Consider the following 26,700-nt stretch of genomic DNA (forward strand, 5'->3'; position numbering starts at 1 on the left):
GCGTTTAACTCACTGGAAGTACTGGTTGGACTAACTTAGCCCAGTACTAGCAGTCCCTCAGCAGTACCAGCAAACTGCATCTCCTGCCTGGGTGTGCTGAAAGGGCCCTCGAGGAGAGCTCTCCGCAGGGCGGGCAGAGGGGTGCAGGGGAGCCCCGGAGCATCCCCAGCGCCCGTCGGTGCCCGCCGCTCCCCGCAGGGCGGGCAGAGGGGTGCAGGGGAGCCCCGGAGCATCTCCAGCGCCCGTCGGTGCCCGCCGTTCTCCGCAGGGCGGGCAGAGGGGTGCAGGGGAGCCCCGGAGCATCCCCAGCGCCCGTCGGTGCCCGCCGTTCTCCGCAGGGCGGGCAGAGGGGTGCAGGGGAGCCCCGGAGCATCCCCAGCGCCCGTCGGTGCCCGCCGTTCTCCGCAGGGCGGGCAGAGGGGTGCAGGGGAGCCCCGGAGCATCCCCAGCGCCCGTCGGTGCCCGCCGCTCCCCGCAGGGGGCGCTGCCGCGGGCTCGGCGCCTCCGGCACGGCCGGGGCCGGGGCGGCTCCTCGCGGGGGTAGCGCCGGGCGCGTCCCGCCCTCCCGCCTCCTCCCTGCGTCCCCTCCCCTCGGCCGCGCTGGTGGAGCCGCCGGGCTCCCCTGCTCCTCTTCACATGGGGCTCGCCCTGCCGGCGGGACGGTGCTCCCGCTCTCCCGCTGACCGCTGAGAGGCACCCGGCGCGGGAGAAGGGGCTCGTCGCTGCTGCCGCCGGCGGGCAGGTAGGGACGGGCAGGTAGGGGCGGGCAGGTAGGGGCGGGCAGGTAGGGACGGGCAGGTAGGGACGGGCGGCGCACCTGAGGGGAGTCGGGGAGCGGGCGGCGGCGGGACGGGCGCGCCGGCTCTGCCGCCCCGGCCGGCGGTGCGGGGCGCGGAGGGGGCGCACGTGGAGCGGGTTCCTCGCATCCCGCCCGCCTCCCTCCGCCAGGGTCTTCCCTGCGCAGTTTCGGGATGCTCGCAGGACCCCCGCCGGTCACTTGCGGGCGTATCGAGGGGGGATTCTCTTCCCGGCTGCCGCGGGGAGCGGCGCAACTTCAGGGAGGAACCCGGGCGGGGACGCTGTTCTTCCCCGTTCGCCCAAAGGGGATGGAGTTTAATTAAAGAGCCGCGGATCTCCCTCTGTCTATTCCATCTTTTATTTACCTGTCAGGAGAACAGGTCTGTTATTTGTGAAATTATTTTATGTCTGTTAAGGTGTTGTTTCTTTATTTCCTGTACACTACCAAATACAGGTGGTAGATTAAAACACAGCACGAAATCCTTATGCCGTTGAAGTGAGCGCTATGGGTTTGCCGTGTTCATATAATCTGATGTTCTCATAGCTCAAAATAAACCTTTTCATTAAAAAAGGAGAAAACCGGAATCAGTTCTCAGAGCTTTTGATTGATTAGAGCTCCCTCGTGGAAATCAGCGGGGAGTTTTGCCTGATTAAGAGCTGCAAAATTGTCCTGAGGTTTGTTACACAACTGGCTGTAGTTGTGCAGTACGGGCTCAGTTAGGTAACTTTGCAACTGGGTCTCGTTTTCACTGGTCCAGCTGAAGTATGAAGTGCTTTCAAGTCAAATTTGTTTCATTTCTCTGCTTTAAGCACTCTCTACTCGACGTGTACAAGGTAGTGGGAGGACTATTTTACCTGCCTTAAAGAAGAGTAAACGTGTTGGTTAAACAGGGAAGCTGGTGACATCCGTCGGAGAGAGAGCGATTGCAGTTTAGAAATGCTCCATGTGTTTTGCTGGCAGTGCCAGGTTAACTGCTTTCATCCTGAATGTGTTTTATTTCACTTGTGTTGCAGTTGAGCCTCAGAAGCTCTAGTTAAGAACCGGGGACTCAGCTGTAAGAGAAGGTGTACAGACATCCATGTAATCATAATCTCTCCAGCAAAGAGCATGCTTTCTGATGTGATTATGCAGAAATGTTACAGAAAACAGAGCATTGCTCCCAGAATAGCTTGGAGGTTGCCATTTCCACACATGTGAGCTGACTATTCAGTTACTGCTGTTCTGTTGGGGTTTTTTTTGTGCTGCTGAACTACCTGACAGTAAGCAGTTTACAGAATCCAGTCAGTTGGTTGTGGAACTTTTCTTCTTGCTGCAACTGCAAGAGTTTATGTTAAATCGCTTTTTTTTTTAAGGCGGGAAAGTAGGTAAAATAAAATGGAAACTTTCTTGCCCTTCAAGTAGCAGCAGCACAGGACCAGACTTGGGGAGGGTGGAACAAACAAAACCCAACACTCTTCTTTGGGGTTGTAACTACTTTCAGACGAGAAAAACTCTTTTGGGATGGCACTTCACAAGTTTGTTCTTGGTTCCTTGAAATTTCAGGTAGTGAAAGTCTGATCGATCTAGCTATTCAAGTGAGGAAAAAGGCATTGTATTGTGGTCTGTGGAGTTCAAATGCACATTACTGGAAAGCTTCAAATAGCCTTAAAATAGTCGTTAGTGGGGCAGATATATTTGCTGTGTTTGGGACAATTGGATTTCCATTTAGAAGAATAGGGAGTGTTTCTGAAGCAGGGTATAACTCTGTTAGCTTTGGCATTCAGTACTTGTGTTCCCAGACTGAGACCACAATCCGATACGAATCCATTGCATGTAAATTCAGTGTCTGCAGATACATGTGTTGGTATTGCTAACCTCACTGCAGGTTGGAGACCTAATATCTTTGAGGATATGTCTATGGAAAAACTCAGGCATGTGATGAACAGCTTTCCAGAGCTAGGATGATGGAAAACAAATTGTGTATCACTAAAGTTAAAAGTATTCAAGAAAGCTGTTAATAACATTCAAAAGGACAAATATGCATGTGAAGAGCATTATCAGTTTGTGTAGCTCAGTAGCCAGTGTGAAGCTGAGCTATCATGCTTAACTGTCCATCTTGTAATCTTTGGGCAGAGATTTTTCTAAAACAGGGTGCTTAAACATACTCCAGTTTGAAACACTGAAGTGAGGTGGGTCACGGTGAACTAATTCTGCTCAAGGCATTGGACATTTGCACCTTGGAAAGAAAAACTACCTTCTTAGCAGTATGCCAAAGCCTGGAGCTCTCCATTCACAGAGAAGCTAATGGGGTACACATTGTGGTGTTCCATGTTCAGTGCTGGTTTAAAGGAGACATTTCTATGGCAGCTATCACTTATATATCACAATTGTTGATTTGGCTTCACGAGGTGGGCTAAAAAAGTGTCATGGATGTGAAGAGATAAAGTGCCTCGCTGAGTTGCTTGGGAAGTTTGAAAGAGCAAGACATTGAGGCCAGATGGAGGAAGGTCTAGACTGGCAGTTTGATCTGGCTTGTCTGCCTTGTTTGCTATAGATTGTTTGAAAAGCTCTTTCTAGGTGCTGCATTCAATGGTTGGCTGACAACATTTGAAGTTTAAAAAGTGTTTTTCCTGTTATGTGCCCTTCTATCTCTTTGCATGCACGTGATATTTGGTAGGCATTGGTATTTTATCATGCTGTCGTAGCTTCCCTTTTCCTGAGTTTATTATTTTAATGTTTTAAAAACATCTATTAGACTCCATGCAAAAACAACACTCTGTTAATGGATGGTTAGAGTGGTGAAATTTGAATGTGAGATAGCCAGCAGTCAGCATTATGGTTCCTGTGCAACCATTAGTCAGCAACACTTCACATAAATATCCAATCTAAAATTTAATATCATCCTCTTCAGTGTATCTCATTGGAAAGGTGACTTTAGGTAAGCAGGAAGTTCTAACTGGAGGATGAAGGATACATGCCTACAAAGAGCTGTGCTGAGGCTGATGTGAAAATGGTAACTTGGGGTTTAAGCACTTGTGACTCAGAAGTTTAAGTCCATTTTTGCTCTTAAAAACTGCAGTGTGAAACTTTAGGGCTGCTTAATATTTTTAGTCTTTTTGCAAGATACCTGACAGCAAAACCTGCATAGTAGCTGCTCTGAGGAGCTCTGCTTTTGTCTGCCCTTGGAAGTGAAGTGTCCTTTGCTGGCGCAGTTGCATGTGCCAGTGTGCTAGTTGCTGGTAGAGAGAGGTTTTTGTTCCGTTTAAATTCACATTTGAGTCGCTAAAGACCCTCATGTTGTCTCCCATTAATCGGCCAACTGTAGTTTCTGTCTTCAAGCAAATGAAGTTGTGTTAATTTGCTCCCGCTTGCCCTTTTATGCTGCAAGTGCTACACAGCTGTGAAGTTGCCATCTAGCTTTGATTCAGGAACGCATTCTTCTTCCAAGTGGTGTGCATGTCCTCAAACAGCCTGGATTCTCAGAGAAAGGTAGGTCTGAAAGTGGCATTTGTGGCCTAGAAAAAAGCTACACAGAGATGAGGGGAGCTACATGCATGCTTAGAAACTAGCACATGCCCAAGTGTTTTGGTGAATAAGCTGGAATGCATTGCTGAATCACAGCTGTGAGGGTGCAGAAATACTATACCTATAGCATCTGCTGCAGCTGAGTGCAGCGCTTGGAGTGAATTTCAGGGCAGGTATTTGGAGACCATCCGGACAGCAAAAATTAACCAGGAGTGGGACTGTACATGCTACAGACAGGAATGGAAACATTACATTGCAAGTCACTTTACTGGGAAATTTCACCAGTACTTCTCACTTTCTCTCTGACACTCAAATGCTGAGTGAAAATTGATGCACTAAATGACCCAATTCCCATTGATTTCCTTTAGAAAATGATTACATGAAGGGTGTTTCTAAGAAAACTGCCTTGGGAGTTCCACCCGTGGCCTGCAAAAACGGTGGGATTTGCCCGGTAATGACGTTTTTGTGTCAGTCCTTGATAACTGATTCCATGCGCGGGACCAGCGCTAATTAGGGAAGTCCCGGTACCGACCCGGTCTTGGTTCCATTAACCTACCCGCGACCTCCGCGGGCGGCGGTGACGCTGCGGGCGGGGAGCGGGGCCGGGGGTCCGGGAGCGGGGCCGGGGATCCGGGGCTCCCATCCCGGCGGGCGCGGGCGGAGCCGCGGGGGGGAGCCCGAGGACCGGCGGAGCTCGCGGGGATCCCGGCGCGTGTGCGGAGCGGGACGAGCATCCCGAGACACCCGGGCCGCTCCCCGGTGAGGGGCATCCTCCCCGCGGGATGCCGGAGGGTGTGCGGGGCGGGACGCGCATCCCGAGACACTGTTCCGCTCCCCTGGTGAGGCACATCCTGAGCACCCTCCCGTTCGCAGCGATCGCCTACTTTACCTGGGTCATTTTATGGTGTCCTGCGACAGCAAAGCCCTTTCTTCCATTGTGCGCCTGGTTATGTACAGGAGCTGGTCTGAGCAGAAGGAGATTCCTCTCCTAACTTAGCTCGCTGGCCTCCCCCCACCCTATTGTTACCACTAATCTTTCCTACTTTGCCAGGCCAGGCCCTCCAAAGCTGGAAATGAAATGTCTGCCAGCTTCTTTAGTAGCTTGACTGAAGGCAGTGCAAGAAGCACCCCAGGGTGGGGCACTAAAAGGATTCTTGGCTAGATCAACCTTTTGTGGCTAAAACAGTGGTTCCCAGCTGTGTGACTTTGATTCCTCGTTTATTGTCAATAAATGTGTGATTGACACAGGGGGAGTACCTACAGCGTTATTTGCTAGTGACTGCCAAGTGGCTCAGCAAAATCTGGAAGTGAGTGGCTGTCACAGAGTTGGAGTAGTACGGACTAAAGATTCCCTTTAGTTGAACAGGGGACAAATGGAAAGCAGGTGTGCCCTAAGCAGGAAAAGTTTTCTTTGTGTGAAAGACTGAGCTGTGGAACTGCTTGGCCAGTTAATCCATGCTTTTCTAATCTACTGCATTCTATAATTTGCTCCTGTGAATTCATCACTAAATGTTACATGGATTGTCAGTCTTCAAGCAGCAGTATATCTTCAAGCACTGTATATCTGGAGGGGGCAAGGCACCCTTCTCACAGGTGGAAAAAGCCAATCATTTGGCTGTGGGGTGCAGCTTGGACAGGGGCAATCCCAGAATTAATTTCTGACTCTTTTTTGACTGTTTGTCTTGAGAAGGTTTCTTATTTTGCATTGTGTTGTCTAGAGCCTTCAGGCAAGATTGTTGTCTTCAGTAATGCTTGCCACCGTGGCTCAGCATAATGTGAAGGACTAGGATGGCTAATGTTATTTGCCATTTAGAAGGACTCTGTCAATAATCAACAGAGTATCATGAAAAAATGCAGAACTGTCTTGTTGAATTAAAAATATCTTGTACAATATCTGCAGTAAGATAATATGTGTACAATTTTGTGAGGACTGTGACTGGCACTTTGAAGTCATTGCCAGTAAAATCCTTGGAAATGTGGACAGATTAATAACCTGCAGCTACCAGTGTGCTAAGTAATGTAGATAGCTGTTTCTTATTTGGTTTTACACTAATTGCTGCTGCTGCTGTTACCATTGCATTTGTGAGTTGATGGAGGTGCACATCATCTGTGTACTCCTGGTGCAAATATTGCCCTGGCACATCATGTGTTGATAAAAGCAGATGCTTTTATTTGGCTTTCAATTTATGGTGCAAGTTTTGTGGGATCATTAAGGTTCACTGAAAAAGGTAGAAAATGACTTGGGGAGCCTGCCAGACATTTGGCTAGACAGGCTCATCTTTGCATAGTGATCAAAGAAAGGAGGAAGAAAAGAAAATCTGTAAAAATCTATGAAATTATTTATTTGGAGTGAGTGTTTAGATGAAGGAGAAGAGTGAGGGAAGGGAAAATAGAAAATTGGAATAGCCTGCCTGACAGAATGTTTTAAGTAGGGTCCAGTCCTCTGTGAGGGATTGCAGGCAGCTTGTAACTGCTTGGGAATGTTCTTTTTGAACTTGCAGAAAGCTTTCAGTCTTAAGCTTGCCTTGTAGGTCTGGGCTGAGGCTCAGCTTCAGTTGCATGGAAAAAACAGAAAAAAGTTTGCTGTAGTAAAGCTTAATTTTTTTTTTTTGTGTGATTTTGCAGATGTATAAAATACAATGTCAGCCCTTTATGTTGGGGATGACAGTATATGCTGGAGGTGGCCACAGTCATGTGAAGAAAGATCAAGCAGAAACCTTTAAGGCACATGTAATTTTTTCTGAGTTTAGGAAAAGTCCTTTGGACTCTTCATCTACATTAAGTGGTGCCTGAGTATCTGTAGTTTTAATTTTGCTTCTTTGTGACATAAGCAGTCACACTAACTTTGAGAGAGATTCCAAATAAATATTTCAGTTAGTTTTGATTTTATATCTTAAAAGATCAAGTTCAACTTACAGGAAAAATGACAGTATTGATCCTTCCTTTTCCTATCCATCAAAATCTTATCTTCCATAAGAAAAAATTGGGTTAGGACTGCAGAGTAGTCAGAAATTAAGAAACTGGTGAACTATGCTTGAAAGTCACTTTTTCTTCACAACCTTAGATACTTTGTATCTCTATCAAGGACTGGGAGATGGAGCAGAATAACTGTTCATTATATGCGGGTTGTAACTGCAATTTGAAATGTCAGATGCAGTTTATAATTAGAAACAGGAGACTAAAACTTCATCTCTGAACATAGATTTGTAATGAATGGCTGATTTAAAAAAAAAAGTATACACAAAAAGGCATGAAAATGTTTAAATAAATATTTTTATGAGATTATCTCAGTATTGAATTAAATATTGTCTCGCTTCTATAATTATTTTAAGTGCAAATAATATGAAAGTGACTGATTATACAAGAAAATATTTTTTGTGTGTGTTGAATTTTAATAGTTCTATTTATGAATTATGTTCAACTGTGGACTCGAGGAAGACATACCTGAATAAGCTGATGCAATACTTCCCCATCAACTCAAAACAGTATATAATAAAAACTGCAACATTAAATAAAATAGATTGCAAGGATAAATTAATTGGAAAAGTACTCTTCAGGTGATTAATTCTTAAATGTTTTCCATGGACTGGTAAGGGGGATGGTATTTCAGTTTTTGCAGTCAAAGCTAAAATGTCTAGTTCGTGGGGACTTATGAGCTTTCTGATTTCATCCATGAATTCATAACCGTAGAATTTTACCAACTGTTCAGTGAACTTGGTCAGCAGCATGGATTCTGTTAGATGGAGCTCCTGTTAACCATCCCTGTGGGGAGAAGCTAAAGCATTTAGCTGTAATGCTCCCTTGGCCACTTTGTTCACCCTTTACCGTGCACGAAGTGACTATGAAAGCAAGATATACATAACTTTAAAACAGGTATTTGCTGACTGGAAGTGTGGTAGGTGACTAGCAACCAGGCAAAACACTGACATACTGCTTCTAGGTAAGATATCTGCTTCACAGCCTCACAGGATAGCTGAGGTCGGGGGGCACCTCTGGAAGTCATTTGGTCCAATTCCCCTTTTCAAGCATGGCCACTTAGAGCCAGTCACCCAGAACTGTGTCTAGGTGGTTTCTGAATTTCTCCAGTGAGGGGAAGCGCAACTTCCCTGGGCCACTTGTGCTTGGTCACCCTCACAGTGCAAAAAGTGTTTTCTGATCTTCAGAAGGAACCACTGTGTACCCATCACATCTGGTTCAGTCACTGGGCATGACTGGAAAGAGGCCAGCTTCATGCTCTGTGTGCCCCCTCTTCAAGTATTTGTTTATGTTAGTAATTTCCCCTCCTGAGCCTTCTGTTCTCTTGGCTGAACAGTTTCTTGGCTCTTTCCTCTTATGTGAGGTGCTCCCATCCCTTCCTTATCCTTGTGGCCCTCTCCAGTATGTCCATATTGTTCTTTCACTGAGGAACCCACATCTCCAGTCGTGGTCGTGCTCACCCTGGGATCATTGCTGGCCTGGCAGCCAGCAGTATTGGGAAAGTTCACTTCTATTATGCCTTGGATGGACTGTTTCTCAGTATTGCTGGGGTTTTTTTCCACAGCTTTTTGTGGTTGTTTGGTTTTTTGTTTTGTTTTGGTTTTTTTGGTTTTTTTTGAGTCCTTGAACTGTTAACGACCTAGGATCTTTCAAATATCTTATGTCTAGCTGCAGATTTACCATTCCTGTCTATCATGGCTCTAGTCTGAGTATTGTTGCACAGCTTTCTTGCAAGGTGGCAGTTTCTTTAGAAGTTTCATTCAAGGTTGCGCAGTTCTGCTGTGTCAAATCTAGGCCTTGGATCACAAGATAGATAGATGAACCCCTAGGAGGAGGAGGATTCACACAAAGCTGAGCTGTGAAATCACTATGAGCTATGCTGTGCCAATTCCTTTAGGAGAGCACACAGTGAATAGTAGTTGCAAGGTTATTTGAACTACTTTGAAAATAACTGGATGTCTGCAGGAGAAGCCTTGTAACTTAAGCCTCCTCTGTGCTGGACTTTCACTGTCAGTGTGATTTTGTACATATTTCTGACACTAATGTGGTTTGTAATTGGCTCTTTGCCTGATCTTAGACAGTGACAAGTGGTGCTGATGTGGATTGCCGATGGTCAGGAAAACTCTTTTAATTTTATGCCAGGAAAAGTTTATGTTAAATATTAGGAAAAATTTCTTCACTGAAAAGGTTGTCAAGCTCTTGAACAGGCTGTCCAGGGAACTGACTGAGCCACCATTGCTGGAAGTATTTAAAAGATTCATACATGTGTCACTTAAGGACATGGTTTAGTGGTGGACTTGGTAGCATTAGATTAACTGTTGGGACTCAATCTTAAAGGTCTTTTTCAACCTAAGTTATTTTATAATTCTAAAAAAAAAAAAAAAAAAAAAAAAAAAGCCCAAAAACTATCGAAAGAAATAGAGGAAGGTGGAGCTCAAGATGTTGACAACAGTTGTAAAGGAGCGATGGACTGAGAGTGAGAATCAGGACACTGGCCTGCTATGTTATATGCAGGAAATGGTGGTGCACTAGGTAAAATTAGAAGTTAAAAATAAGAATAAGTTTTATGAAGAGACAAGATGACACTTTTGGTATTTCCCAAGGGGTAGAAGGATCAAACATTACAAGTGGGTTTTAATGAAAAAACAGCGGGTAAAGTTCTGACTCTTTTGAAATGCAAAGAAAAACTTATATTGCCTTTACTGGTGCTGGAATTATTCCTGTCTTGAATGTCAGGAGAGAGTATCAGGAAAGAAACTAAATGTTTTCTTGTATTTACAGATTTTCTTGTATTTACAAATTTACAGACTTGGAACTTTTGTTATCTGCAGTGGAAAACCAGGTCAAACACTGGGAAAAACTTTCTTATTGGAACGGTAGTGCAACAGAAAAAAATTCTGAAATAATTGAGATTTCATTCATTTGAAGGCTTGAATAGCAGAGAGTGTCTACAATAAAGTTTTCAGATACAGTTAAATCAGTTTCGGAGACAAATGGTATTTCAGCCACACCCTTTGTGATTTTATAAAATCTTCCAGCAACTAGGCTTTCAGATTTGTTTGATCCTTTCTACACAGGAGACACAGCTTTCTTAAACTGTTAATGTATATGCAGCACATGAAGGAAGCCAACACGTTTCTGACAGAAAGCCACATGAGTTAACAAACTGTGAAAATAATGGGGTTTGTTTGGGGTTGGTTTTGACGTTGCTTTTTTTCTTGAACTAAGCAGCTGGTAGTGGTCCTGTCTTGTAAACTGGCTATTTATTAATGCTCTTTGATCTATTTGCTTTTGCAATTTAGATATTTATTTTACTACTTTAAGTAGCTCCTGTGACGTGCTAGTCAGTTGCTAGTTTGAGACCTTTGAAAAGTGCCACACCTCTTGCTGCTGGAGCTATATAAAGTGTGATCTGAATGACCTCCCACTGCTCCTTATGAAGAGAGAGCGATGCTGTGGTATCTCCATCGAAGAGATGCCACTTAAAGCTTCAGACATATTGCCATAAGCATTCATCAGGTGTTATCAGTGACTGGCACATCACTCATCTTCTACCTACTGCTTTGTTAAGGGTTATTTTATGCACTGGAGTGCTGGTGTTTGTGTGCGGTGTGGCGGGTGGTTGTGTGATTTGTTGTTTTGTTTTCATTGTGGGTTTGTTGCTTTTTTGTGAAGTGTTCAGTTTGAGAGTGCTTACATTGCACCAGTCTTTTATAGGATGATTTCTGCTAGTTTTGTTTTTGAAAGCAACCAACCAATTGGGTGACAAGACTGTTGGCGCTCTAAAAACCTCTTTTTCATTAGGATGTTATGCTGAAGAATGACTTTCTCCTATCCGTGATCTTTACTTCCTGCAGCAGCAAAACAAAAATTTGCAGGGGTTCTTGTATCTAGTTGAAATTTCTTACAGCAGTGATCTTTCCAGGTGTATCCCTAATTAGGGGTGGAATTTGTCACCTAAGTAAATGGATTCAGTCGGTTTGTTTAAAAAAAGTCAAGAATATCAGATAAAATTTGTTTTGAAGTTCTGTAAAACCTTTTTTGAAGAAGCATCCTTTAAACCTTTTGGAGTTAACTGCTCAAAGAGATGTACTAGAAGGCTAGCAATGATTCTCAGAAGAGTTGACTGGAGGAGATTTAAAAATTAGCTATTCTAATCTATTTCTAATGGAAATGGATCTGCTTTGAACCAAAGTTTAACTGGTGTTCACAAAAGGTAGTTTCACTGTGAAAATACTTGTTTCCTGCTTTAAAGAAGTCTTTAATTTCTGCACCTTGATACTCATGATGTTAATGTATTGATTTGCTTTTCTGTCCTATTAAGCTACATTGGTCCTTCTTTTACTGGAATAAATCTGATCCTGACAGTTTTCTTACATAAACACTACCTACGTGGCATTAAGAAGGTTTAAACCTGGTTTGTACTGAGAAAGTTTAAGATGAAGCCTGACTTTTACAAGTAATAATGATGAAGCCAAAGAAATGTATTCTGTAGGAATTTAGGATCGTAACTTGCATAAAGCAGAGTTTTGCATGACTTGAATTTTATGACCTTCCTTCCTACAATTCCTTTCACTGTGGGCAGTTAGTCTGTAATCATTCTCTAAAGTGAGTACCCAGAGTTAACTTCCTTATTTGCACTTATGTCTTGGTGGTGTTTTATTATGGAAGTAGTTATGTTTAACCACCCAATTAGCAGGTGAATAATTCTTTCATGCTGTTGCATCCATTTCTCAGTGACCACCCATTCTGTGATACGAATTTTTTCAAAGAGTGCAGTTTTTTAACTGTGACCAGAGGATAAGTTGGGGTTGAATGAAATAACAGAGAGAATGTTGAGGATTTGATCAATTTGAAATGGTCCATTTCTCCTGCAGTTCAAGACAATTAGGGAAGATGGATGCAGCAAGTGACTTGCAGTGTAACTGATCTCCTTAAATTCACTGACAAAATGTGAGCTGCACTCCAGAAATTTTCACAGATTACCACTGTGCTGGTTTACAGCAGAATGCACAAGTTCTGTAGAAGTGGCAGTGAAAGAAATGGCTACTGAAAGAAATGGGAAAACAAAGCGGGGAGTAGCCCTAATGTTTTTCATGCAGCTGTTGCCAAGAAACTTCAGTTGAACATAACCTGTTATTGATTGTGGTTTCCTTGGCTTAGTGATGATATATACATTAGACCACAAATTCAGTTTCTCTAAAGTGATTGTCATGTGACCTATCCCTGGCTCTGGTAGTGAAGAATTTTTGTAGTCTGGATTTTGTGCTGGGGTTTGTTTGTTTGTTTGTGTTTGTTGTTCATTTGTTTAAAATTGATTATGGATACTGTAAGCAGATGGAAAATGCCCAGTGGAATTGCAGATGAAAAATAAGGTAGAAGTTCATGTCACTTGTGTTGAAGTGGAGGAAAAATTAGTATGCAGCTGAAAGCTTATGAATGAGCGAATGATGGGTGTTAAATGCTCTTATTAGCCATGTGTTAGGAGGAAAACACAGAAGCTGACCTCTGTGGAAAAGGTAATGCATTAGCTGTCAGTGTAAAATGTCTTGTGAGCCTTGTAGAGTCTCACAAGGCTTGTAAAGAGTGAGGTAGTTGCATTTGGCTTGCTTTGCTTGTAATCCGCCATGGAGAGTGGGTTGCCAGGATTCCTCTGCGGAACAAACAGTGCATGAGCAGCAGAAACTTTGGGCCAGAGGAACTGAAAGGTGTCGATAAGGGTGGAGATGGATGGAGCTGCTGAGCATTTTGCAGGAAGTCCTGCCTGAATTGTCTGTTAATACCTACTTGGCTGTACAGTTGGGCTTATGTAGATGATGAGTGTCCGAAAGGGCCCCTTGTGGCAGCTCCCGCGGTGAAATCACTTGTGTTACCAGGGCGTGATTCATGAGAGCTCATGTCATCCATTTTCTGTTGAATGATCTCTGTTCCTGGGGTTACTCTTTAAGTGGTGTGGGTAAATGCTGGAAGCTGTGTGAGGATGGTGGTGTGAGGCTCTGGCAACTAGGAAGGCTGGCAATACCTGTTTTAAATAGCTTGCTAGATCATATTTGGTGCTTGCAAGCATGAATGTATGTTTTCAGAGATGCACTCAGACCTTAAACAGAGAAGATTAAATAAATTTTGAGCATGAGCAATATAGATTTCTCCTGCTGTCTTGGCCCTCTCTCTGTTCTGCACTTGTCAACACCCATGTTTTAAGGGAACACAAAGAAAGGCTGTGGGGTCTCAGAGCACTGATTTGGTGACTTTTCAGGAAGAACATGATCTGAACATTTTGCTATTGCAAGTAGGAAGCAAGGATGCTTAAAAATCAAACCAAACAATCTCAAGGAAACAAGAGACTTACAAACAGTTCTTGTTCCATTGCTGGCAGCATTTCTGTTGACTTAGTGGTCTGTGCGAGGAATCCTTTAATTTTCAGCATTAGCCCCACTGCATATTTTCATGACAACTCATAAAGAAGAAACATGAGGCAGAAAAGCTAAGAGGGTGTTCTTCATTAATTCTTTCTTGTAGGGTGTGGGTTTTAAGGATTTCATGCATCTGGGATGCTTTGAAAATGGAAAGTGGGATGGGAAACACTATTTTCTAGTATGTTTTTTTCTCTAGGTGTTGTTATGCAGCGCATAGTGTGGGGATTTGACTCCAAAAGTATAGCTAGCTTGTGACTTGGCTGCCTTTCCTAACCATTCTAGGATAAAATACCTATTGGTATAATTTTTGAGCTGCAAGCTCTCTTGGCTTCCAGTTACTTCTTTGAACTCAGTGCAGAATTACAGCATTTGCAGAGCCCAGTTTTGTGACTTCATTGGGTTTTTTTTCCATCATAAAAAATGCTCACAAAGCACCAAACAACACTGAGTTGGGTAGAAGATAGCAAACCAAACAAAAACTACAGTGATCCAGTTTAGTATTTTACATTTTATTTTCATCTTGTTTTCTTGTTAGTGGTGGAAATGAAAAACAAAGTTGTGATCAGTGTCTCAAAATCAAATGTAAACATCTGAAAATTTTCAGGTTTTTTGTGTTCTATTTAAACAAATTATGTATAAAGATTTCCAACTGAGCATTAGTTTTTGTGTTTTATTCAGAGATAAAGAGGATAGGCTTTTAGCACTCATTTATTATCTGGCTCTTGGTTCTACTCAGCTCTTACTGTTAGGCTGTTTTAAAACACTTTAAGGAGTTTATGGTTCTCTTTAAGCATATGATTAAGATAAAAAACTTTAAAAAGAGAACAAACTTGCTTCTAATTACTTCATATTTGTATAATAACTCTTACTTTTCTAATTCTAAAATTATCATAGAATGATTTGGGTTGAAAGGGACCATAAATATAACCTAGTTCCAACCCCTCCATGGGCAGGAACACCTTCTAGTAGGTCAGATTGCTGAGGTCCCCATCCAACCTGGCCTTGAACACTTCCAGGAATGGGGCATCTACACCTTCTCCGGGTAATCTGTTCCAGAGCCTCACCACCCTCACAGCAGAGAATTTCTTCCTAACATCTGAAAGAGCAGAGATTTAGGTTAGTTTAACTACCACTATCTGCCCATGTAAAAAGTTGCTGTTGCTGTCACTCTTTTCTATAAGTCCTCTTTAAGTACTGAAAGGCCAACTAGGTCTCCCTGGAGCTTCCTCTTCTCCAAGCTGAACAACTTGGCTTGTTGAACTTCTTCATGAGGTTCTCATGGGCCCACTTCTCAGGCTTGTCCAGGTTCCTCTGGATGGCATCCCGTCTTTTTCTTTCTCTGCACCAACTGTTCTGCTCAGCTTTGTGTCATCTACAAACTTCCTGAGGGTGCACTCAGTCTTGCTGTTTATGTAGTTGATAAAGATGAGATAGGGCACAGATCCCAAGACAGAGCCCTGAGGAACACCCCTTGTCATCAGCCTCCATTTGGCCATAGAGCCATTGAGTACAACTCTTACTGCATCTGTCCAGCCACTTCTTCATCCAACAATCTATACTTCAAACCCATGTTTCTCCAATTTGGAGATAAGGATGTCATTTGGAACTGTGTTAAAAGCTTTGCAGAAGTCCAGATAGATGACGGTGACTGGTCTTCCCTTGTGGACCATTGCCGTCACTCCATCATGGAAGGCTGTAAGATTGGTCAGGCATGATTTGACATCAGTACAGCTGTGCTGGCTGTCTTGGGATCACCTCTTGGTCTTGTATGTGCCTTAACCTTGCTTCCATGAGGATCTGCTCCGTGATCTTTCCAGGCACAGAGGTAGGCTATACTAAACTGGTAGTTTCCTTTCTTCTCTTTTTAAAAACTAGAGTAATCTCCCTTTTTCCAGTCACCAGGAAATTCACCTGACTGCCATGACTTTTCAAATGTGAGGGGGAGTGGCTTGGCAGCATCATCATCTAGTTCCCCCAGGACTCTGGGATGCATCTCATCAGGCCCTGGGGCCTTGTGGCTATTCAGTTTTATCAAGAGTCCCAACTGCTCTTTGCTTACAGTGGGAGGAACATTGCTACCCTAAGCCCAGCCTAGAGGTTCAGGGACTAGAGAGATATGGGAAGCCTGAATTATACTTCTAAACCACTGACCTGGATTGAAGCAGATGTGCTTTCTGGCTTTCATTTGTCAGGAATCTTTGCTTGCAGGGGCAAGTGACTAAAGTATTTGATTTTTAATTGGCCACTGAACCAAGTAACCATAAATGCTTGCTTGCTTTGTTCTGATACAAATCTTCCTCTAACTTGTTAGTTATTTTAAAAGAACAATGAAAGTTTTTTTTTTTTGTTTTTTTTTTTTTAAATATTTGGGAGGGTCAAATTAAATAGTCTTCTCCTGAAAACAAAATTTTCTTTTCTGAAGTAATTTCCATGGCAGCAGACCATATAGGTGGCCTTAAAAGTCAACAGCAAGGATTGCCAGTCCTTAAGTGCACGGACCAGTGGTTAGAGGACTTTCTGTGGGTAAATTGAAACTCTTCTTTTTCTGTAAAATGTTTGTTCTTGGTGCTGGGCCAGAGGACAAGAGAACTGCCTGGGTTCCCTGCTCAGCTGGCTACAGCAGGGAGAGGAGGTGCAATGCCTCTGGTTTCAGCCTGGTTTCATGTAGTGTTGGAGTACATCAGTGGCAGGGGCACACTGACTAAGGCAGCATCAGTTATCTGCATTAATAGCCCTAGTGTTTGGAACAAAATTGTTATCCAATTTTTAGTTGAAAACTAAATTTAGCAAAGTGAGTGGAAATGATGAATAACTTGGTGTATCAGAAGGACTGAAACTCTGGGTTATTGGGTTTTTTATCTGTATAAACATTTTTGGTAGCTCTTATTCCATCCTATTCAACTTGTTTGGGAATCCCAAATACTCTTGTTATTGTGCAAGATATTACCAGCTGTCAAGGGAAGTGGTGAATCTCAGCTTCTCTTGCTCTTGTTCCGGTAGGGTGTTCTGGGAAAGCAAGGCTCAGGTATGAGGTACATCTGGGCAGCAATGCAAGGTGACAGTTGTCTCTTCTCTCCTTGTTGTGCTCTCGCTTACCTGAGGTGTGTATTTGGGAGCTGGTTTTAACCCGCTGGGAAGGAAGAGCCAATATGAAAGGTTGAAACAAGAAGAAAAGGAAAGAAAGATTAAAAAGAAAAACTGCCTTTGAAGTCACACTTTGAACCAGCCCCTGAATTCTTACAAATGTTGTGTAAGTGTTGCTCCTCTGTGCTGCGGTGAATAAGTCACAAACATTGCTGCTGTGCTTTTTTCAAATCTGTGTAAAGAGAAGTAATGCTACTCCAGCTCTTCTGACTGGGAGCTGAGGAGCATGGGATTATGGGATTTGTCTGCAATCATACAAGGGACCTGTGGCAGTGAGGCACCAGAAGGGGGATGTCTGGACTTCCAGTCCAGCACACATGCTAACACAAAATGCTAAAAAAGCATTTTTCAATATTTTGTGCGTATTGGACAAAAAGAATAGAAAGCTTGATCTCAAAGTTTTGATTAATTTCTATTCAAACAAATTAAGTGACAGGCAGAAATAGTTGCTTGTGTTATATCAGTAGTGCAGGTATGCTTTTAGCCCATGCAAAAGCCCTTGTGGAAAAATTACTGTTTATGGAGAGATTTAGAGCTGTTTCACTTCCATGAGCTATTTACTACTTCAACTGAACTAACATCTATTAAACATTCATTCTAAGTACAGTACCCTCAGAGTCAATTTAGGTAAACTGCAATACCTCTTTCTAGGCTAAAAATTGCTCTGTATAATGCATGTAGAAAAAAAATCCATTAAATTATTTTTCCAGCTCCTCTCAGTCTTTATTATATTTTGAGATGAATTTTTTTTTATGAGGTGGTAGGGAAGGAGGGAAGAAAGCTCCTTTGTCAGCTGCATAAAGGGACATTCAAAGCTTTTGTGTGTAAGGGATTTTTGGAATGATGTCTTCAATTTTCTTCTCTTTTAAGTTTTGTGTGTTATTATGACTGCAAACTTTCACACTCCCATTGTCATGAACAGTAGTCTTTAGAGCTTTGGCATTTTCCATCCTGGCAGCCAAATGGATGTGTAGAACAACGCTGAAGACAGTGACTTAAATCATGTTTCAAAACCCGCTTACCCCATGTAGTATTTACTTCAAATACAGTATACTATTTTTAAAACATTGTGCCTGCAGCAGTGGATGATGTTTGAGAATCAGCTTCGCATTTGGTTACTGTTTGAGGAGACAAGCAGCTGCCTTGGGTTGAAGGTAAGAGAAAAGATGCTGCCTAACCACAGAGCTCACTGAGCTGAAGGTTTATGGGGGTCGAAGGAGGGTGATGCAGGTGAGACCTGCCTAGAGATGTGGGCCTTGGTGGGAATTGGGAAGGATTGAGCTCATGTTCTGGATTGGGCGTGTGTGGAGAGGGTCTGGGGTCTCCTAGCCTTACCCTGTTACCTTTGTCCCTCTCTCTTAGAATTAAATTTTACTGTACATTTGGGTGTTACCAGGTGTTAAGGGATAGGTCATTAAGTGGCACAAAAAACTGGTGCATGTCAGACTTGAGGAGATACTAAGGGATGGGACCACAGCCCAGTGAAGTCAGGGAACTTTTTTTTCCTTAGTCTGTACTGTATTGTTTTTATGACATATACAAAGATTTTAACAGATTTGGTATTCCTCTGTAGTGTTCTAACATTTTTTTGAGGATATTTTAAAGAGACAGAACCAAAAATATAATTTTGGGACTTTGTGCAAGGATTCTTTGTTCTTTTCATTGCGACAGTTGTCCATTAAAGCTAATATTTACCTGTCCTTCAGTGAATCCCCTCCCACCCTTCCCCTAATCAGCTCTTTCCAAGCACAGGAAGGGGATTCAAGTAACCAATAGCAGGCTCTAAACTTTGGGTCAAGGAGGGCTCGCGAGTTACTGTGAGTCAGGTGAGCCACGCTAACGCTCCCTGCTTATGCTCTGAACTCCTAACTTGACTAACTAAACTAACTCCAACTAAAAATCATAGGCTGCAAAAATGTTACTCATTTTTTGCACTCTCTGAAGTTGATGCTATCTGCAGGTACTTACCAGTACCATGTTGTCAGAGATTGTTTTTGCACAGGTCTGCAAGCAGAACAGATGTACCAGATTATTCTAGTCTGCTTCAGTCTAAATTTGTTAGACTCGTTTAACCTGCTTTGCATGGGGAAGTGGGTTTGAGTTAGCTCACTGACTTTGCTGGACTTTGCTTTTACCATCAGAGCCATAGGGAAGGGACAATGACAAGTAGCACAGCTACCTACAGAAGATATGACAGAGCCTGTGATTTTTTGCCAGTTCATATGTCTTACATCCGTACAGGCTGAAGAGATTAAAATGTGTAAAAGTTCAAGTTGGTCCAAACTCTGTTAGCAAGTCTGGTTTGATTTATACCTGTTATGACCACGGTAGAGGAGTTCTTAAATTTGGCATCCAAGCAAAGTCTTTTCAGTGTAGACAAAGGCACAGTGTTGATTGCTCCACCTCATGTAGCTTTGATTATTTTTAAAAGCTCTGCTTAATATGAATCTCCCCTTATCAGGTAATGCAGCATTAGGTTGCTATTCTGAACAAATGTAAAGCTATTTTCAAGCATGAAGATCTATGTTTCCCACCCAGTATTGTATGACAGCAATAACTTTAGCCACAGTGAGCAATTATCCAGTCAGTTTTCAGTATGTATCTATAAAAGGGTGTTAACACAAGTGGTGTCTCTTATAATGGAGACCTTTTAGTGTTTTGCAGTCTTTTGAGTGGTTTATATTCATGGCTTTTTTTTTTTAATTTTTTTTTTATCCTAGACATCCATTCTATATCTAATTTAGGAGTTTTAGGATTAATTGTTTCCAATCTTCACAGTACCAAACAAGATGTTCCCCTTCCCCTCCAGAAGGGTGCACAGCCTCTGTATTGCAGTCTATTGGGCTGAGAGTGCTGTCTCATATAATATCACAAATAAACTTGCCAGGATGACTTTTGCACGACACTCTAGCCCATTCTACAGCGTAATGCAGAGCTGTAAAATCAGCCATATAAGTCAAATCCTTGAGAAGTACATTACTTTAATACTTCAATTGGCCATGAAAAGTTGCCAAAGCTTATTTCCAGACCTAGTAATTCCTTTAAAAATTGGTTTCTCATTATATACTTAGTTAAATAGCAATTTTACCCTTTTCTGAATATAGATCATTAAATTAGAATAGGTTTAACATTTTCCTCTTCCTGCATCCAAATTCCTTGAGGCTCGGGAGTCCTGACAATGCCTGATGGAACAGAGCAATTCAGTAACTTGATTAAAAGGACTGAGCTGCTCAACAAATAGGCCCAGCAAAGGTCCTGTGTTGAAGCTTTCATGCGCCAGCCTTTTAATTTCAGAATGACATTCAATAAGGGCAAGAAATTAACTAATCAAAAGGACTTGCATGAGTGAGTTAGAGGTGGCTGATCTTGAACTGAGTAAGCAAGCACATAGATTGAATAAAAAAGGTGATAACCATATTCTTGTTCTCCTTTAAAAGGACAGTACACGCTGGGATGCCCATTGTATCAGCTCTTCAGAGGTGCACTGGCACCTGTTGTGGAGGGAAACAGGGTAAAATCCAGGACTTTCTAGGAATTTCCTTCTGCTCTACCATTTTCAAGTATTCCCACCAGTTTTTCCAGACCTCCATTTTCAAATCCCCCACTTCACATTTCCAGTTTCTATTCAAGATGCCGTGATAAAGGGCAGCAAAGCAATCAATGCATCGCCAGAGCCAAAAAAAGATCAATTCAAGCATGACCACATTGCGAAGCATATTACTGTGTGAATTAGAAACAATTCTCCCCATTGTTATTCTAGAGGCAATGCAATTCAATAGTATTAGAAACAGTGCATTAGTAACAGCATTTACTGGACTAGTCACATAATATTCCATCATCATTATCTAGATATGCCTTAAATGAGATGTGATAACAGCACTTGAGGCATTCAGAGAGTGCCGTTGAAATACTGCACAGAGCTCAGGAAGGGGTTTTTGACATGCGGTGGGTATTCATGTGCCATGCTGCAGGGTCATCGAGGGGCAACCACTGGTCTTTTGCACCCACCTCTTCTGCTGAACAAGGGAAATAGCAGGCCTCCTGGATCATAGGCCAAGGCAAGAGCCAGGGAGGAAAGGAAACAGAAATAATTTTGAGGAAACATGGACATTTTTCAGGCTTTGGGGGAGTTGTTTCTGGCTTTTTAAAAAATTCAGTTGGTTTGGGGTTTTTTAAAAATAAACAGCAAACTCCCCCAGTTTCATGAGTTGCTGTGTTTCACTGCAGGATTACTGAATCGCAGTTCTTTACATGCTCCACCTTGCAGCCCCTCTCTGTGTGCCACTGGCTGTCCCACTTATGCCCAGTGAAAAGCCCTGGGGGCAGCTGTGTGCCCAGTTCTGCCTGCTGACAGCCAACACACGTGCTCTCTGCTGCAGCCTCTTGCACAAATGCACACGGAGCTCCTGGCACCAGCAAATTCCCTCCATGCACAACACTGATGAGCCTTCGTGTAACCACCAATGACCTGTCATTCGAAATTCATCTGGCATGTATTCTGTCTTTTAGAATTAGGCCTTTTAACAGCTCTCCCATCTCCATTTTTGATTCATGAGCAGCATCTGACAGGTCTTGGATACTCACCAAAACTGGCAAACTATAATCTCGCAAATTAAAAAGAGCCCTTCCTAAAACTGCTTTTTCTTTTTAAAACACCCACTAGTCATAACATTAATTCAGCTACTACAGTTTGCATGCTGTTTGTATTTTACTTACATCCATTAATGAAAAGGAGAATTAGATTATATACAGGAGAGGCTGGGAAATTGTTTGGACGCCATGCTCTTTTAAACAGCCTTTTCTTACAGATGACAGATTCAGGTCAGGAAAAGTCTAAAATGGGACACTATTGCTACGGATAACACAGTGAACAAGTAGTTAGTGCCCTTCCCCACCCTCACCACAACACACCCTCAAGAAGACCTGATTTAAACACATTTCTTTTCATGATGCTTTGGAAACCTTTGATAGAGATTCCTTTTGCACTTTTATCTTCCCCATAGTGTGTGTGGCACAGACCCATAAGCGAAATGCTGACTCTCAGGTAGTCACACTTGACTTTCCTGTAACCAGCAAAGCAAAAGGAGTGCAGAAGAGTTGCAGAAACCCTTCTGAAATAAAGCATCCAGAAAATAGGGAGGAAATAGATATATATGTTTATGTATATCCAAAAATCTCTTGCCACTTTACAAACTAGTAGTCTTTAGGGGAGACCTATTTTCCCATCGTCTTGTCCAGGTTTCTCTAGGCACAGTAACTAGAGATACAGGCTCTCGGATCTGTGTCTATGGCTGCCAGAGATAAGAAAATTAATCACTGTAGAAGTCTTTTTCTGGTTTCTTATATATCATTGTTGCTACATCATCAGATCTTCCTTAGTCTAATACCTAAGCAGTGCCACGTACTGAGCTTCTCATTCAGCAACTTCATTTTCTCCCAAGAGATTCAAGAGTCTGGTTTAGCCTATGAAAAACCAGGAGGCACATTAATTACACCAAAATTCAGGTATGATTCAAGTAGGGGAGTGTAGTATAACAAATGTAACACACTACAGGCATAGACTACCCAGCCCCCAGCAAAGAGAGCAACTGGAAGTTCTGATCCAGCAACCATGCCTTGCCTTAAGGACAGAAAAGGTCACTGTGTACAAGAAGTTTGTTACTCTGCATCAGAATCACTGACGTTTAGAAGTGAGCCTATGATTTATCACTGAGTCAAAGGACAAACTTTAAAAAGACAGAAATTATGAATGCAACTCAAAATGACAATGAATTCATTACATCCATAGTAAGTACATCCAAAGGTTGCATACTCTCCCTAGTGAAGCAAACACAGTAAGACTCTGGCTTATTGGGTAATGAACAGCTGAGCTGTTCATAATTGTTTTATAACATTAGTTCAGTATTTTCCTTTTTTGATATACTAGCCACTTGAGATTGTTTTGCCAAGAGATCTGTTACTTAAAAACTTAACGGACTTTTTAATAACATATTTCATGTATAGAAAAAAGGAAATATAAAAAAATTGGGAGTTTTAAGAAATTATTTGAAATAAACATTCCAAATTGTTGCTGCTTTGCAGTGTGCTTGCAGTACTTCTTAAGGGGGAAGAAGAAGAAGGGAAAAAAAAAGAATGAAAAGCCTTTTACAGCTACACTCCTATGTGGCCTTAAATACTGTACCACTGATTCCCGTTGAGATAAAAAACTACTTTTAGCTGGGAAAAAAAGGGCTCCTAGAGTTCAATTTGAGTATTTTATAAAGAAAGATAGATGGCAAAATTGTCATGTGAGAAAACAACTGGTAGAAACTAAAATAAAATCTGCAGTTTGACTGCCAGAATCCAGCAAACGCAGTATAGTACTCAGAGCAGAGAACAACAACAAAAAAAATCCACCAGCAGTTAATGAGAAACTAGGCAACCAATAGCTTGGGGCTGTCCCTAACTCTTTAGTTAGCCTTGTCTTTAATTAAAGGAATAAAAAAAATTAGTAGTCACCTGAAGCTGATTGCATCAAAGTTCCACCAGCATTGGGGCATTCATCAGTGCACCTTATGCTGTGACCCTAAGAGGAAGTAAGAGGTAGGTACAGGAGCAAAGTACCTTAACTGTAATTGTGACATCCTCTAGTAGAAGTTATTTCTTGTTTAACTTGGAGGAAGAATGTGAACAATTACAATCAACACACAGTTCATCTCTATGGCTTCTTAGAATTGTTTCATCTTGAAGAGTGCCATTCTTTTGGGGGACTGCTTGTGCTTCCTGTGCTGGAAGGCTTAAAATAGTCTAGAATTTCCAGACATCCTAGATCAGAAAGGGCAAATGAAATTAACTTTATCAGGAGATTGTTTTGGGTTGCTGAATACAAAAATCCATTCAGCAACCTCTCAATAAAAGAACATATAAAACATGGAGGAATTGTACTTTAACCTGCTGTGGAGTGTAGTCCTAGCTCTGTGGTCTTGACAGATCAATCAGTCAAAGTAATAACTTTTTTACAAGAATTTAATCAATAAAACATCTATATTAATATTTCTATTTAAGCCTGCCTAAGCCCTAGTTCTTGCTCATTCTCAGCGTGAGTGCACAAGTCACATCCCTCTCTAGAGTATGTTAAACAGAGCTGACAGAAATCATCTTCCTGATGCCCATTGTGTGACAAAGGCTTATCACAATTTTCTCAATTTTCACTTTGAGGTCTGGCAGGAGAGAGCTGGCAGAACAGGAAGATAATTGGGTCCTGAAAGTTAATACCATCCTCTTTCCTGAAGATGCTTTTATTTTCAAAATATTGGGGTTTTCTGGTTGTCCAGCAGCCCTTCTTGGATGCAAATGCCCACATAAACATTCTGGCCATCCTAGTTTAATTATTTAATCTGGGACAATAATTAGGCTTTGTGTGCCTTAAAAACTTTCAGATTGTGCAGATGTATGTGACTGAATAATTAATCAGTAAATAGGAAAGTAAATGGGAAACCCCTGCAAATGGTTCCACACAGTGCAAAGACAGAAATACCTCTGCTGTACAGACTTTGTGTAGGATCATCGTCATCTCATGACAACCAGTGCAAAGCTGGTAAAAACAGGGAAGTACATGGCTTTACTCCAAAGCTGTGTATAAACATACGTATTCTCTTTCCACTGCTTTTTCAGGAATGTTTCTAAGCTTGACTGTGGTGAAAGCACTTTTCTCATGTTGTCTTGATGTGACTTTGTAGCAAAGGGCTGAGTATTCCAGTTATTGTTATTAGTAGGTCTAATGCATTAAGTATTTTCCAGGTCAGTATTAAATTAAATATATGGTGGTCACAGCCTATGCTTTACATATGCTTATATAATTCCCTTATTACCAGAGATCAGTTGTCAGCTCCTCCTTGGTGGGTGCCAGACACTTAGGGTCATAGGAAATTCAAACACCAGAAAAAGAATCAATAAACTTGCCATATTATATTCTGAATTTTTGATAAAAACCACTGGGAGTACTGTGCAACGCTATGGAGCATATTCTGTAGAGCAGCTAGGTAAGAAATATTCTTAATATGAAAGGAACTATTGATCATTCTGAAGCTTATCCATTTCTTGAATGCTGTTCCTCTGAAGTCACTGATTTTCTTCTTGAATACTTTTGAGGATCCTGGCATTTGTTTGACTGATTTTGTTTGCTTTGTTGTGGATTTTCTTGGGTTGTTTTTAAATACTGTTCCTACTGTCAAATGCATGAGAGGATTGAAATTTGTTGTGGAAAGAATTAAGCCATTGGGGATATAAGTCTGGGTAGAGCCCTGTAATCAAGAGATGGTGGGAAATGATGAATAATGTTGCCAAAGGCTTCCTGAACAGAGCGATTGGGAGAGAACAGGGCAGGATCAGTTTGAAAGGAGCAATTTTCTATGCATGTTTTTAAAGGCATATATTAAAAAACAAGCATGTCATCAATCACAGACTGTTTCACCTGCAAAATTATTCTGAAATTTTAAAATTAGGCTTTTAGGCTTTTTAAATATTCAATCCTTTGGATCTGGATAGAATGACCTCCTGAGATCCCTTGAAATTTTAAGCAACTCTGACTCTTCACCTTTTTTTCCTCTGGCCAAAACTATTTGTTAAATGTATTTTCAAATAGTTTTGTTTTCCATGAAATTCTGTTCATGGAGAAATACTGCTTATTTTGAGCAGGTGGTTGCTTTTTCCTCCCTCGTAATGATAATGACTGTGAATGGAAAGGTACAAGTTGAAGGAGGACTGCTAAAAACAGTGTCAATCCTGTGGGTGTATAGTCAGAAGTTAAGATGAGATAACACTTGCATCAACTATGAACTGTTGTTTGGCACAGATTTGCTTGAAATCAATGGGGAACTACATCAGCATTTTTTGTCTCTGTGTTTTTTCGTATTATTTCAATTTATATAACCCATAAATTCACTTAAGCCTAGCAGAAACCTTCTTGTTTCTAGACAGTACAACTGTAGTGCAATCTCCCTAATTTTGTCATTCATTTTTGTATTGAAAATGTAACTCCACTGTTGACAAGTTATTAAGGTTTCTGCACTCAAAGGTCGGCTCTCCCTGGAGTCTCCTTTTGTCTGGAAGATGACATATATTAAAATTTTATAACAGTTCCCACTAGTTTCAATCCCACAATCTTGGGATCAGTATGGCTGTTCTTCACAACCTATCAAGTGCAATAAAAATACCTTAGGTGAGCAATAGAGAGATTGGAATTAGGTTCTTCTAAGCAAGACTTGTTTGCATAAAGGTTTAAATCTGGTCACAGGAGTGCTGGTAAGGCTCCTTTCACTTCAGGTGGAAGGAGCTGCCAACACTTTCACATATAAAATGGCTGATCTTTTGAAATAAGGCAAGGATGGTTGCACCTGGGTGCAGGGCTACACTTGCAACCATGATTTTTTTCCCTGCACAGTCTGCTCTTTGCACATAATTTAAAAAAAAAAAATCCTCTCTTGGTGTAAAAAGTCCCAGATATTAGGAAGGGGATCCAGATCATCCAAGGATATGCTTTCTTTGACTTGTGTGAGAAGACTGGCCTGTGGTAGTCTAAGCAAGCTCTATGAGTTAGCAGTTTGGTGGGAGTAGACTTGAGAGCAGAGGCCAGAATTCCACTTGTTCTTCAGCCACGGTAAAAAGAAGGTGTGAACAAACACTTGTGGCTGAAAAGCTGGATTTCAGATGTTTCCATCAGAAAACTTTAGATAAGGTCAAGGCAATTATTTTTTTTCTATAGACTTACTCCACTGTGACTAACACAATGGCCTGGCGCCTCTAGAGACTATTATGCCCCTGGACATTATTATGTGGATAATAAGATTAGCTTAAAAGCTTTGAGAGTCACTAAATTCATAT

The 26,700-nt window shown here is 41.9% G+C and overlaps 1 protein-coding gene across 4 annotated transcripts in view; it reads left to right on the top strand.

The window, feature by feature from the left end:
* The first annotated feature begins 564 nt into the window (after nucleotides 1–564).
* The window catches only part of CPNE4 (copine 4), a 229,919-nt gene continuing 203,783 nt past the window's right edge, over nucleotides 565–26,700 (top strand). For 2 of the 4 annotated variants that reach the window (XM_032106732.1, XM_032106741.1), the window contains exon 1: nucleotides 566–742. The gene's annotated coding sequence lies outside the window, so the exon portion shown is untranslated. The other 2 variants (XM_032106747.1, XM_032106755.1) reach the window with 2 other exon arrangements.

The sequence above is a fragment of the Corvus moneduloides genome, chromosome 1 (genome assembly GCF_009650955.1).
Source record: "Corvus moneduloides isolate bCorMon1 chromosome 1, bCorMon1.pri, whole genome shotgun sequence".
NCBI classification, from domain to species: domain Eukaryota; kingdom Metazoa; phylum Chordata; class Aves; order Passeriformes; family Corvidae; genus Corvus; species Corvus moneduloides.